A 15,742-nucleotide genomic window follows, 5' to 3' on the forward strand; every position below is an offset into this window, starting at 1 on the left:
AGTAATTGCAGATACTACTGGGCACATTCCTCTAGGCAGATTGGCAGATGAGATCAATCTGGCCAAAGAGGAATCAACGAAGGTGACAATTAGTGAAGTGATAGCAAAGTAACACTCACTAGTTGACGAGTTACAGGAGAAGGTTTCGGTATTGGAGGCGAAGCTACAGACTATGCCTCAGGACAAACGTGTTGAAATTAAAACTGCATGTGAACAGAGGCTGAAAAAGCCGCCAGATAAGCCGAATTTAGGATCAAAGCCGGATGGTTTTTTCTGGAATGACCTGGATATAGACGAGGATTTACTGTGGGAAAATAAAGAAGCCGTCGAGGACAAGTGTAGACAGATAGTAGTGTCTGTTAATATGCACGACCTACAACTAAACGTGTTGATTGACACCGGTGCAGAATTGAGTGCTGTATCTGGGAAAATATTTGAGTTACTGAAAGACAGACCTGGTATCGTAGTTATGCCAGTAACAGGAGTGAAAATTACCGCTGCTACCCGGGAAGGCCAGTAAACCGGTCACAAGACAGATTTTTGTCAACTTCGAGATATGTGGGGCACTATTTGAACAAGAGTTTGTCGTCGTGCCAGACTTAACTACGGAAGTAATTATCGGGTTAGATTGGCTATTAAAGGACCGTGCAGTGATTAATTGCGAAAGCAAAACTTTGACATGTACGTCACAAGATAAAAAAATAGTTGTTAGTTTTGACGAGGCAGGAGACGGTGTGCACAGGCAATACCAGGCTATGCACATTGTTAACTGGTTGCATGTCATTGATGTAGGCATGAATTTGAATTATTGAAACATGAGGAAATCCTGTTAGATGACAGAAGTAAAAGTTTAGTGGAAGAGATAATCAAATTTCCACCACGGATTGGCATTAGTATTGGTGTGAAAAAGGATCGTTTGCGAGAAATAATGAAGCTAAAAGCCGATGCTCGCATGCGACCTCATGACGCTAAAGAGCGTTTTGCTAAGTTTGCAATCGGAGATTTATTACTTGTAAAAGCTCATGAGAAATCGAGCGAGATAGACAATCAAATCTCTAAATTTAAGTTTGTTTATAATGGACCATATAAAGTCATTGGTATACCTCACACAAATGCTTATTGCTTAGAGTATCCAAGCTCTGGAAGACTATTAGGTATACGGAACATTGTAGACTTGAAATTGTACCAACCTAGGATTGATTAATACCACAGAATGGGTAATTTGTACAGTATGTATATATAGAGTGTAATATTTAACAATTTGCTAGATTGCCATGCTTTTGCCTGACCAAGAGGACGTTAAAGAAGTTTTAATTAATATGTAATTAATTTTGACTAAATGATTTAAGAGAAACTGATTATTAATCAATTGAAAAATCCAAGCTGCTAATTTAAGTTTTCAGCTGAGTCACAGTAGATTAAGGCATGTAAATATGATTTTGTAAATAGCAGTAAGATTTCATACATACGTGATTTACTAGTCACTGCCGATGTAATTAGACGCTGTTTTAAGTTTCAGACTAGTACATGCGTGTGATGATGGACAGTGTTGAGTTATCCACTGTGATAGTGTTAATGGACTCCTTGAGATTGCTCGGGAGTGAGTTTTTCCGAAAGAATTCAGTGAAACGGACGTTCTGGAAATGCCGTTACAAGGGCTAGTGAGATCAAGCGTGCCGCACAGGCGGGTGCAACAATACTGGCGAGGCGGAGCCGCTGTCGGCTCTTGTGTCACTGTCGGCATTCTTTGTACTTGCGGGTACGGAAGGCGGAGTTGTTTTTCTTCCGGGACACCTATGTAAAAGAATTCTGTTGTCAATATTTATGTATTTGTCAATCTGCTGTACATTATTTTCTGGTTTAGCGTTAAGTGGACTCTCATGACGAGAATATCAATTATGAAAGGGTTATATAAAATGTGTATTCTATGTAATTAATTATTAATTTGCGTATTTTGATCTACCTGTTTTTATGACCATGTACTCTGATTAATTTTGTAAATAGTATTCCATTTCTTGATAGTGTTACGAAATTTAACGATTTTGGAATAGCTAAACCATTTTCTATGTTTTCTATGAATTTTAATATGTTGTCAACCTGTTTTCTTTTGTGTCAGATGACAGAGTATAATAAAGTTAGGAGTGTCTCCACTGAATTATTATGGTCAAAAATTGGTTTATTGTTAATTCGCCTAATGCCGAACTTTCTTGATGTTTTGAGCATATGCATTTCTGCTGTTTTTTTTTCCTTTTTGGGACATTTTCTGAGTCTGTTTAAGTGACACGAACATCCTCAGGCAATGTGGGGCACGTGTAGCGCCGCAAATGCATACCCTCCTATATCCATCTATTGTACTAGAGTTTTTTTTTCCTTATTTTATTACCTGAAAATATGTCATTTCTGTGTCTTTATATATTATAATTGTTTTACTATTTGTATATATATATTTATTTATTTATTTATGCATTTACGTCGATGTATAATTGGTTTGTTTTGTAAATATTATTTGTACTTTTACGCTGGGTCTGGCCTAGGGAGAACTATGCTATCGAACGAATACATCGATAGGTCGTGTGGAGAACCAAAGTGTTTAGGATCTTTGATAGTCTGAACTCGACCGCGAGCAGCGATGGCATAGAGAGACTGGCTGGAGTAGTGCAGTGGCTCCAATATTTAGATTGTTGTTGCTGTTGTGATCTTCAGTCCTGAGACTGGTTTGATGCAGCTCTCCATGCTACTCTATCCTGTGCAAGCTTCTTCATCTCCCAGTACCTACTGCAACCTACATCCTTCTGAATCTGCTTAGTGTATTGATCTCTTGGTCTCCCTCTACGATTTTTACCCTCCACGCTGCCCTCCAATGCTAAATTTGTGATCCCTTGATGCCTCAAAACATGTCCTACCAACCGATCCTTTCTTCTAGTCAAGTTGTGCCACAAACTTCTCTTTTCTTCCCAATCCTATTCAATACCTCCTCATTAGTTACGTGATCTACCCACCATATCTTCAGAATTCTTCTGTAGCACCACATTTCGAAAGCTTCTACTCTCTTCTTGTCCAAACTGGTTATCGTCCATGTTTCACTTCCATACATGGCTACACCCCATACAAATACTTCCACAAACGACTTCCTGACATTTAAATCTATACTCGATGTTAACAAATTTTTCTTTTTCAGAAACGCTTTCCTTCCCATTGCCAGTCTACATTTTATATCCTCTCTACTTCGACCATCATCAGTTATTTTACTCCATAAATAGCAAAACTCCTTTACTACTTTAAGTGTCTCATTTCCTAATCTAATCCCCTCAGCATCACCCGATTTAATTTGGCTACATTCCATTATCCTCGTTTTGCTTTTGTTGATGTTCATCTGATATCCTCCTTTCAAGACACTGTCCGTTCCATTCAACTGCTCTTCCAAGTCCTTTGCTGTCTCTGACAGAATTACAATGTCATCGGCGAACCTCAAAGTTTTTATTTCCTCTCCATGGATTTTAATACCTACTCCGAATTTTCCTTTTGTTTCCTTTACTGCTTGCTCAATATACAGATTGAATAATATCGGGGAGAGGCTACAACCCTGTCTCACTCCTTTCCCAACCACTGCTTCCCTTTCATGCCCCTCGACTCTTATAACTGCCACCTGGTTTCTGTACAAATTGTAAATAGCCTTTCGCTCTCTGTATTTTACCCCTCGCACCATCAGAATTTGAAAGAGAGTATTCCAGTTAACGTTGTCAAAAGCTTTCTCTAAGTCTACAAATGCTAGAAACGTAGGTTTGCCTTTTCTTAATCTTTCTTCTAAGATAAGTCGTAAGGTTACTATTGCCTCACGTGTTCCAACATTTCTACGGAATCCAAGGAATCCAAACTGATCTTCCCCGGTGTCCGCTTCTACCAGTTTTTCCATTCGTCTGTAAAGAATTCGCGATAGTATTTTGCAGCTGTGACTTATTAAACTGATAGTTCGGTAATTTCCACATCTGTCAACACCTGCTTTCTTTGGGATTGGGATTATTATATTCTTCTTGAAGTCTGTGGGTATTTCGCCTGTCTCATACATCTTGCTCACCAGATAGTAGAGTTTTGTAATGACTGGCTCTCCTAAGGCCATCAGTAGTGCTAATGGAATGTTGTCTACTCCCGGGGCCTTGTTTCGACTCAGGTCTTTCAGTGCTCTGTCAAACTCTTCACGCAGTATCTTATCTCCCATTTCATCTTCATCTACATCCTCTTCCATTTCCATAATATTGTCCTCAAGTACATCGCCCTTGTATAAATCCTCTATATACTCCTTCCACCTTTCTGCCTTCCCTTCTTTGCTTAGAACTGGGTTGCCATCTGGGCTCTTGATATTCATACAAGTGGTTCTCCTCTCTCCAAAGGTCTCTTTAATTTTCCTGTAGGCAGTATCTGTCTTACCCCTAGTGATACAAGCCTCTACATCCTTACATTTGTCCTGTAGCCATCCCTGCTTAGCCATTTTGCACTTCCTGTCGATCTCATTTTTGAGACGTTTGTATTCCTTTTTGCCTGCTTCATTTACTGCATTTTTATATTTTCTCCTTTCATCAATTAAATTCAATATTTCTTCTGTTACCCAAGGATTTCTATTAGCCCTCGTCTTTTTAGCTACTTGGTCGTCTGCTGTTTTCACTACTTCATCCCTCAGAGCTACCCATTCTTCTTCTACTGTATTTCTTTCCCCCATTCCTGTCAATTGTTCCCTTATGCTCTCCCTGAAACTCTGTACAATCTCTGGTTCATTCTGTTTATCCAGGTCCCATGTCCTTAAATTCCCGCCTTTTTGCAGTTTCTTCAGTTTCAATCTGCAGTTCATAACCAATAGATTGTGGTCAGAATCCACATCTGCCCCTGGAAATGTCTTACAATTTAAAACCTGGTTCCTAAATCTCTGTCTTACCATTATGTAATCTATCTGATACCTTTTAGTATCTCCAGGATTCTTCCAGGTATACAACCTTCTTTCATATTTAGATTACACAAGCACAAATTAGGAGTGCGAGTTTTGTTACCGTATTTTAGCTTACCTGTGACTGCAGCTCAGCTTGGTACGTACTAAATTTTACTATTGTTAATTGTTCAGAATCAATTAATTCAAGTGCAAAGTTAAATCTCTTATTTCTAAATTGCGTAGATTCAAGTAGCTTTTCAAATGATTGTTGAGGTAGCCCAAGACTAACCGTATTTTACTGAATTTCGATGTGCTTCAGAAACAAAGCTCACTATTAATTTCAGTCACTAAATTAACTTTCAGTTTTCCAGTTTTATTAATTCTTTTGCTAAATTAAGTCAGAGTGTAGCGAAATTTATTACTTCTGACAAACTTTCAGTTTTCACATTACACGTGTCAACGTTCAGTTGCCACGCTTCTAGTGCTAATTATATATTTCTTTTTCAGGTACTATAGTAACTGTCCGACTGGCGACCGTAATTTCCCCCAAATCTCAAATATCTAATTACCGCTAGTTAATTGTTAACGTAACGGCCGCACATTTACTTTCTTTATTAACTTTACCCCTTTTCAAGATTAATTTCCACCAGTTTCATTAGCATTTTTCCTTTCATTTAGATGTAACCCTTTCCTCCCTCTTTAGCGACAGATTAACTTCGGTGACGATTGCTTTTCCCAAATTTCCATTAGGTACACGCGCTTCAATTTTTCACTGTCACTAAAATCGGTAAGTAGGGGGGAGGTTACAAACTCTTACAGAATTATGTGAAACGTTCGAGCACGCGTGGCATACCATATCCCAGAATAGCATTCGCCAACTGTATGATGCCAGGGTCATCGCCTGTATTGGGGCCTATGGGTATTTCGGATTCGTTTGATCCCTGGTATCTCAGAACCGCTTGTACTATTGATCTGTAAATGTAATGATTTCATGTACTCTGAATGCACTGTTGCAACAATAAATGTTTTGTAAGTTGGAAACCTATAAAAGTGTGCACTATTTTTTTCCGGCGGTGTATATTTCTCAACACCTGTACATACGACAAAACACTGTATAGTTCGTCTCGGAGAGTACACTGAAACAATGCTAGTGTAACATTTCTGGCTGTTGCAGCCGTCAGTGCTTTAAAATCGTTCAAAGCATCCTATGTGTGGTGTCACCGCCAGACACCACACTTGCTAGGTGGTAGCCTTTAAATCGGCCGCGGTCCGGTAGTATACGTCGGACCCGCGTGTCGCCACTGTTAGTGATTGCAGACCGAGCGCCGCCACACGGCAGGTCTAGAGAGACTTCCTAGCACTCGCCCCAGTTGTACAGCCGACTTTGCTAGCGATGGTTCACTGACAAAATACGCTCTCATTTGCCGAGACGATAGTTAGCATAGCCTTCAGCTACGTCATTTACTACGACCTAGCAAGGCGCCATTATCATTTGCTATTTATCTTGTGATGCATGTACCGTCATACCGATGTTCACCAATTATGGATTAAAGTTAAGTATTCCAGAAGCTACGTACCTTTTTGCTAGTCTCTATTCCTTTAACTGTTCCAGACCTCACACCAGCCGGCGTGAGCTTAAACGCGTGCCTTTCGGCTTCCTCTCCTAGTGGCTTGGCTGTCTTGCCAAGTCACAACACTATGTGCTGCAGCAAGCACGTGACGTTACTAAAATTTATTGATAAGTGTATGCAACAAAGGAAAGCAACATATGTCTTTTGGATACGGCATCATAATTTGATTGGAGACCATATTTACCTAGCGTGGCGTCAGTGGAGCCATATTACGCTCTGGTTGGCTCCTGAGGTTCTGCGTGCCCTCAGACACATAATTTCATTTTGTTCAAAAATGGTTCAAATGGCTCTGAGCACTATGGGACTAAACATCGGTGGTCATCAGTCCCATAGAACTTAGAACTGCTTAAACCTAACTAACCTATGGACATCACACACATCCATGCCCGAGGTGGGATTCGAACCCGCGTCCGTAGCGGTCACGTGGTTCCAGACTGAATTCATTGTGTTAAATAAAACGTTTTACTGGAATTTCTTATTATAAAGCGTCTCTCATCAATGGAGTCTTTAGCTGGTGCAAATTAAAATAATGTGTCGGTAACATTGAAACACAAGAAAAGCTCTGAACATCCCGAAGCACTTCGAGCATTATCGTAATATTACAAACGGTGTACCATGGGAGTAATCCGAGCTCGCAGTGAGCAAGTCTTGCTGGCAGCAAATGAAGCTGAGTACTGGTAGACGAGGCAGTTATATGTTTCGGACTTGCTCGGCCTTTTGTAGCAACGTATTTGGTTAGGCTGGTCTGCGAGTATTGCAGGTCAATTACAGACCAGGAAGGCCATTACCTATTTTTCTATCGAGTATGAAAATAATGTTTGTTTCATGTGTGTATTATTTTGCGTGTAGATTTGTACATTCACCATAGATGTGAGTAGAAGACTTTCTAATAACTGTGGGTTTTTTATTTTAAACATTATTAACATCGTGAATAAAATAACTGGCACCACGTTTTAAATTGAGGCTATTGCACTTAGTAGCCTGTCTGAGCTAAATACCCGTGTCTCGTACAGTAATAATCCATTTTGTTATTAGTATCTGATTATGCCTCCGGAGAAATGTTGGATCACGCCAGTCAATATTGACCCTACGACGTATCTTAGAATATATGTTAAAGAAAGGTAAACCTACATTTATGGCGTTTATAGACTTAAAGAAAGTTTTTTACAACACCCTCAATGAATCTCTGAACGTAGCATGCAACAAAAGGCTATGTACAATTCATTTAGAAATCAGACGTCAGTTCTAAGACTCAAGGGGCAACAAAGAGAAGAAGTGGCTGAGAAGGGTGTAAGGCAGGGTTGTAGCCCTTCCCCGATGTTATTCACTCTGTGCACTGAGCTAGCAGAAAAGGAAGCGAAAGAAAAGTTAGGCGAAGGAATTCAAGTCCAACAAGAAGAAATAAAAAGGCCGAGGTTTTGTCAGTGACGTTGTAATTCTGTCAGACGCAGCAAAGTACTCGGAACAGCAGTTGGATAGAACCGGCAGTGTCTTCAAAGAACATAAGTTGAACATCAATAAAACAAAGTAAGAGTAACACAACGTAGCCGAGTTACATGAGGCGATGCTGACAGAATTAGATTAGGAAACGAGACACTAAAAGTTATAAAACAGTTGTGTTATTTGGACAGTAAAATTACTGATTTTGACCGATGTTGAGGAGAACTAAAAGAAGCCTGGCAGTGGCAAGAGAAACGTTTTATAAGAACAGAAGTTTGTTAATATCCATCATAGATGTAAACATTAGGAAGACTTTTCTAAGGGTATTAGACTGGAGTGTAGCCTTGAACGGAAGTGAATCGTGGACGATAAACTGTTAAGACAAGAAAGCTATAGAAACTTTGGAAATGTGGTGCAACAGAAGAATGTTGAACATTTGATAGGTAGATCATGCAGCTAATGAGGAGGTACTGAAACGAATTAAGAAGAAAAGAAATTTGTTGCATACTTGACTAATGGAAGGGATTGGTAGATGGGGCATATTCTGAGACATCAAAGTATCACCAGTGTAATACTAGAGGGACATTTGGACTGTAAAAATTGTAGAGAGAGACCAAGAGATGGATACAGGAAGCAGACTCAGAACGATGTAGGTTGCAGTAGTTACTGGGAGATGAAGAGGGTTGCATAGGATAAAGTAAGATGGATAGTTGTATCAAACCAGTCTTCGTACTAAAGGTCACAACAACAACATGCGATGAAGATCCGACTCCGTGAGTTTCATTGTGGTCAGACAAGCGCTTGGAGTGGTCTTTACAATATACTCAACCTCTCGATGTTTTCCGACGCGTTAAACTCCGGCTTCGAGCCCCACATTGATTGCCATTTCAATACCGATAAGGCCAGTACCGAGAACACAGCGATAACATTTGTAGAGGAATGCTATTAGATAATTTAAAGTAAAACAGTCGAACTGGTCATTTGCTTTCCCCTTCCATACGCAACTGAAATGAGGGATATGCAATTGCTAATATGCCCATGCACGAAACCTTATTTTCCGTAATTGGCTCTAACTGACCTTACGGGAAGTTCGTACGTTAGGCAGCAGAATAGTACGAAAGTCTATCGCAACAGCAAGTCCTCTAAAGTCCTCAACAGCGTCTCGCACAAAGATCGTGTCACCCTCCTACATCCTCAAAACGACCAGTATCAAACTTTGCAGCACGCACTTGAATTTCTTCGCTGATTTCGTTTGATATGTTCTGGCTGACTGATGAGTATCCCAAACATCTGAGCAGTATTCATGAATCGAGCGTGCAAAAATCCTGCCCACAGTCTTCAGTAAAACGTTGTTGGTAAAGCCTGTCTTCATATGATTTATTAAAACTGAAAAAGAAAACCTACGAAAATCTTTTAATGCCTCAACTGCAATTAAGAAAATTACTAGTTAGTATCAGTTGCATGTAAAAACATCCTTCAGATCAAATTTTACGAGGCGCTAGTTGCCTTTTAAACAATTGCAAATAAATGATGGATGTGATCTTACAGCTTGCTTGTTCAACCTGCATCCTGTAAGCATACTACCTTCAGATCGTTGTTACATACGACTGAAACTATTTTCTCATCTTAATTTGATATTTGTTCCAAATGTGGTCTAGGAATTAGAAAAATTTAAATTCTAATAAAAAAACGTAGTCGATCACCTGCCTCTCCCTGTACTTGTGGTTGTTCCAGTTCAGGTTTTTAAGACTGATTATGTAATCTACATAATGCTATGCTAACCTCACCCATCCATAATAACATAAATGCATCCACATATTACGCGAGTAACAATTCATCGCAGGAAGCAGAAACTGGGTCAGTGCAGAGGGATGCAACATCTGGACGTGAGCGTCCCAAAGGGTTACATTGCTGGGCGTCTATTTCTCATGTTTTTGTTACTAATGTACGATTTTATTTGAATCACGTGGCTCAATTAGTAGTGTCGGCAGATCATCTAAGCAAGTTGTAAAGCTGAGCAAAGAATTATCAACAAAGAAAGTGGAAAATGATATTTTTGTGAAAGCTAGTTACTGGTATTTCACCAGTGGGTTAGTTTTAAATTTGAAAAGAATTCAGTTGTATTGTGAAAAATATTCCTCCTCCTAATCCTCTAATATACTGAGACAGTACATCCCACAAAAGCGTATGAAAAACTTTAACAATAGACATTGCGCTACGCACGTAGCCTGCTTAAATGCTAGCAGCTAGATCGGCGAATGTTTTTGAGAGCCAAGAGGGCGTGTTTTGACAGTAGAGATGATCTTGCTGAGCTGGAGGAGCTGTGTGGCTCTGTCAACAGGTGGCAGCACCTTTGACACACGATGATTGGCAGAGCTCAAAGTATGATAAAACCTTGGCTGCAGGTCAGCTAGCCAGAGATACAGGCGACGTCGTGAGAAAAAGCCGACCGTTTGAATGAATTGAGGAGGGCAGCCACCATGGTCGAACTGAATGAACAAAGAAGGTATGCAATAAGGAAAACTCTAAACAAAAAGTAAACCAAACCAGGAACAGATAAGCCAGTCACATGCTTTTGTAAACAGAGATTAGACGACTACTTGAGTGAAGATACACCCCCGCTAAGAGATTTAGTTTAATAATTATTAAATGTTAAATATTTTCGATACAAAATTAATGACTCACTAACGCCTTCAACGATTCAACCAGACGTAGAGTCAATGGGAAAGTCTCAATGAGTACTATCGAACTGTTCTAATGGATTCTCTGTGAGTATTACACATTTCAAATTGAAGGCCGGAATGCACAGGGGATAGGCGAAATAATGTGAATAGTGGTAGTGATGAGATGTTTGCGTTTGACTGTCAACGATGCAGGTAAGGCAAGTGTCGCGTTGGACTGTGCGAGTTCAGTATGGCCTAGGCATCAGTGCAGGTTGTTTACGAGTTGTGGACACTTCGTATTTGCATTCAGAGATCGAGGTCGACGTGCAGTGCAGGACCTAACAGAGCTCCAAAGAGGTCAGATTGTCGGGGACCCGATTAGCTGGAGCATCAGTAACCAAGACAGCCAGCATATTGAATGTATCAAGAGCAACTGTTTCAACAGTCATGACAGCCTAAACAAAATATGGAAAGACGTCATCGTGTAAACGTAATAGTGGGCGCAAATTAAAACTAAATGATAGAGATCGTCGTACACCAAGGAACTGTCTCAAAACAATACAAAACTACGGCGGCTAAAGTGACTGCAGAAACTCAGTAGCCGAGATCCTGTATCTATCGACACTGTCGGCCAAGAACTACATAAAGCGAATATTCATGAAAGAGCTGCTATACCGAAACCATTAGTGACGACAACGAACTCAAAGAAGCGTAAGACATAGTGTCAGGAGCATAAATCTTGAACAGCTGATCAGTGTAACCACGTCGTATGGTCCGACGAGTCAACGATTTCGTTATTTCCAACATCTGGCCTGGTTTACGCCTGGAGAACGTCAAAAGAAGCCTACAATCCAGGTTGTTTGATTCCAACGGTTAAGCATGGAGGTGGAAGTGTGATAGTTTGGGCAGCCATATTATGGTATTCTGCTGGTCCCATCATTACTCTCAAAGGCCATGTTACAGCCAACGATTATGTGAACATCTTAGGTGATCAGGTGCACTCCATGATTCAAATGTTGCTCTACAACAATGATGCCATATTTCAGGACCAGAATGTACTCACTGACACAGCCAGGACAGTACAGTCGTGGTATGAGGAGCAAACAACAGAACTGTAGCGTCTTCCCCGGCCAGCACAGTCCATGGACTTAAACATTATCGAACCCTTGTGGGCGATATTGGAACACATTTCCGCCTCCCTTGTAACTACAGGAGCTAGAAGAGGTTCTGATCGAAGAGTGGCATAAAATTCCATTGGAGAGTATACAATCATTACATGCCAGTCGTTCAGGAAGAATCGCAGCTGTATTGTGGGCAAATGGGGGTCCAACCACTTATTAATAAACGATTCCCAAGTAAGTGCAGGTGTTCACATTATTTTGCCAGTCTCCTGTATATTCTACAGTTGAAAAAGTGAACTGTCCAGTAAATAAAACAGGAAATAGTGAAAGTAGCGGTAGAATTAGTAAATTTAGATAAGTATGGATGTATTACTGTAATTGGTTTAATTGTCTAATGTTTATTAGTGTTATAATGACACAAAATAGCGTTCATATCAACAAAATCACTATTTGTGAGTGTGACGTCTCCTAATACTGCCAGCCGGCAATTCCACGCTCAGAAAAAGTGTAATGTCGTTTATCTATGGCTAGCCAGTATTCTTCACCTCGTAAAGGTACGTGAAAGCGAGGTGACACAACACTATCGGTTATTGCAGTCAACATTTGTTCTTTGCACTAATTTTAGTATATATTCTAGTTTACAGATATCTTTTAACGTATCTTTCGCTAATAAGTTAAGATTCAAATTATTACTAACGGTTAGCTACGTTGGTTAGCGGCTGCCACCATAGATGCTTATTAACAGTTACTAGGGGGCCGATTCGGGCTTCCAAATGAATTGATATCTTTGATTAGCGTAGCACATGTACAACCAATTAATCCCTCCAAGAGATACAGGGTTCATTTAAAACAGCTTGATGTTTTGTCTATGGAAAATTGTTCCCTTTAATATTAATGCGAAATAAGCTATTATTGTTAATGCCCAGAGATAATCCAATACAAGGTTCATTTCTCGTGGTGCTCTGATAGAAATCGTAGGACACTATACGTTTCCCTTAAATCAGTTTCTATTAATTCAGTTTCTTTGATATAATTCCATACTATGCCTGGTCACACATTAGCTTGATAGCAAATGTCCAAACAAGGTCTATAATAGAAAGCCAAGTTGCAACACGATGTTTGAATAGTAGCTTCGGTAACAACTGAAGTTCTTAAATTGGTATTAATGATATCGATCTTTTATCGGTTTAGATGTTCGCATTATCTTAGTTCTGTCAGTTTTCGTACTTTTGACAATACGTTAAACGAACTGAAATTTACTTTTAATTAGACCGGCTTTCAACGAAGTTAACTATATCACGTAGTGGCGCATGAACTTAAGAGAGAACTTAAGAGACGCGAATACACAGGGCTGAAACGCTTAAAGCTCGGACACTAAAACCTCGTACACAAAGACTTCCAGATACTAAAGACTCCCAAGCGCTAAAGACTCCCAGATGCTAAAGCCCTTGACAATACGTGGATTGGGTTTATATAGTAGCTGTGAAACAAAAGGGACGTTCGTTAGAAGCTCTTTGAGCAAAACCCCTTGCTATTTTGCATATAATACTCTTTTCCATTGGCTCTCATTATACTTTTATTTAATTTTCTCTAATTTACAACGGTAATTAAGGATTTTATATGAAACATGGGAACTGTTCATGGCCAGTTTCAAAAAAGACCAGATATGTAACGAGCGGTTACATGAGAAACCAATTAAAGCTACATAAAAACTACCAGCAGCACTGAAAAGCTAATGAAATTTTCATCGAAATTCATGTGTAATATGTATATCTATCATTAAATATATAGTTCATGTATGCTTTCGGTAGTAGTAAATACGTGATCTTGATGACGTAAGTGCGGGGGTATAGCTTACAGCGGAGATATTCGCTCGGTGTTTCGATTTCTGCAGTCAGTTGGCGCAGAGTACGCGAACAGACAAGACAGATCAGCAGCTGTTCGTCGCTTTGTGTGCCCAGCAGCAATATTTTCTAAGTACATGGTCGTGGAATTGCAAAAAAATTACGTATGATGATCGCAAAGACTTTGAAAAAATTTTTCAATATGCGTTAAGCGACTTAGTCTACACTTCTATTAAGTTTTCTGCAGTTAACTTTCATTTATTAAGTTTTCTGCAGTTAACTTTCATTATGATATGAAATTTAAATAGCGATCAAAGTACTTCAACTTAAAAGTGTGCTGAAGCACTTTAAGCAATATGCTTGGATTTTGGTAAGTTAAGCGAATATAAGACACTGATCGGCTTACTTAAGTTCTTGCACTGACAAATAAACGTCAATAAAAATGTATAGACAAAAGCGTTTAAATATATTTCGTTTGTATTTTTCTGCAATAAACTCTGTTTGTGATAATCAGTATGAGGAGCGAACATTATTTCACTGCCAATTCCTGCCGGCACATTTATTAAATTTGTACTGTTTTCTGTTTAGGTTGGTGCGATGCGTGCATTGACTGGACCCTGGACAGTAACGTCGCCAATTTTCCGAAATGCAACCACACTCTAGGAAGCCCTATGAACACAGATTTTCTTGGTTTATTAACTTTTATTCGAGATGTTGTACGTGGGGACTTACAAGTCGATCTCTGGTGGCAGCAACGGTGATAAACTTCACTATTAGGCATTTATTTTTCTGAAAGCAAGCAACAAGAAGAGCAGTGTGAACATTCATTATCATTTTACATACACAAATTTTTGTATCCTGCCTGGAAGGCGGCGCGTGGGACTGCTCCTGAAAACTGAAGGGTTGGCCGCGAGAGGGAGCAGGTGAGGTAAAAATCTCGGCACTGCAATTAAAGATAATTACTCTAGGGAAGACAATAAATAAGGGGTTAACGTAACTTTGGCTATGATTAGCATGTAGGTGTGAATCCGGATGTATCAGAGCTAACACAGGCAAAATCGGTAGCGTCTAGCCCACTATGAAAATGAAACAATGTTGCTAGGACGTCAGCTCGTGATCAAATGCGGAGGATCTGGAGCGGCGCTCGTCGAGCTCCACAGCGTTGGCTAGAGGGCGCTGTGGTCGACGTTGTTCGTCTGCTTTCGTAGTGCCAACCTACGAGAGCGAAACTACGTTGAGGCGTCGTAGCTATCGATACCACACAAATACAACCCAGTTATGTCGTAGTACCAACAAGAAACCATGAACACGGTGGAAATTCTTAAGTTCAGAGGTGTACCCATTGATGAAAGTATAAACTGAAAATAAAAACACATGGTAGACTTGCTAAAGAGTATGGTTTAGTATCCTTTGGAAAAAGAATAATTGCCAAATTTGGAGGTGGAGAAGTCAATAACTTAACACATTTTGCTTATTTTCAGTAACTGATGTCTTAGGCTATAGTACTCCGAAGCAGCCCCTGACATAGACAAAAAAATCAATGCACGAAAGAAAGTAATTGTAATTAATTAGAATCATCTGCAAGCACAACTGCTTTCATCTTGTGTTCTCCAGTTTCTCGTGCCATCTTACATACATACGTCTTGTGGGAATGTAAGAAACTTATAATATTAACAACATCTTCACATTTATTTATTCATCAGACTATCAATAATCCATCAGAGTTTGAAAGTAACAGAAATAATCATAAGTACAAAACTAGAAGGAAAATAATCTGCATCGGCCTTTGGCACAGAAAGAGTGAAATGTACAGCTGTATAAATCTTTGACACTCTATCCCTGGAAACATATCACGTGACGCATTGCACAAGTATTATCAAATGATGGTTAAAAACGTTTCTCCTCAACAATTCCTTCAATAACATAGTGGAATTAGAAATGGAAAGGACCTACAAATGGACAGCATGTAGCTCTACAAATGTAACTTCTTATAAAATATGTGTCCTTCGTTCGTTTGAAGCGTTCTACGTCATGTCTTTGTAAATATAATCAATGGAATATGTAACTAACTAATTAATTAAAGTCATTCAACGAAGTCACTTTCCTGTGTGAAACCATGTCGTCT

The 15,742-nt window shown here is 39.5% G+C and overlaps 1 protein-coding gene across 1 annotated transcript in view; it reads left to right on the forward strand.

Moving 5' to 3' along the window:
• Positions 1–15,742, forward strand: part of LOC124803266 (lachesin-like) — a 231,005-nt gene that overhangs the window by 83,737 nt on the left and 131,526 nt on the right. The window lies entirely within an intron of this gene.

Source organism: Schistocerca piceifrons, chromosome 6 (genome assembly GCF_021461385.2).
Source record: "Schistocerca piceifrons isolate TAMUIC-IGC-003096 chromosome 6, iqSchPice1.1, whole genome shotgun sequence".
Taxonomy (NCBI): Eukaryota; Metazoa; Arthropoda; class Insecta; order Orthoptera; family Acrididae; genus Schistocerca; species Schistocerca piceifrons.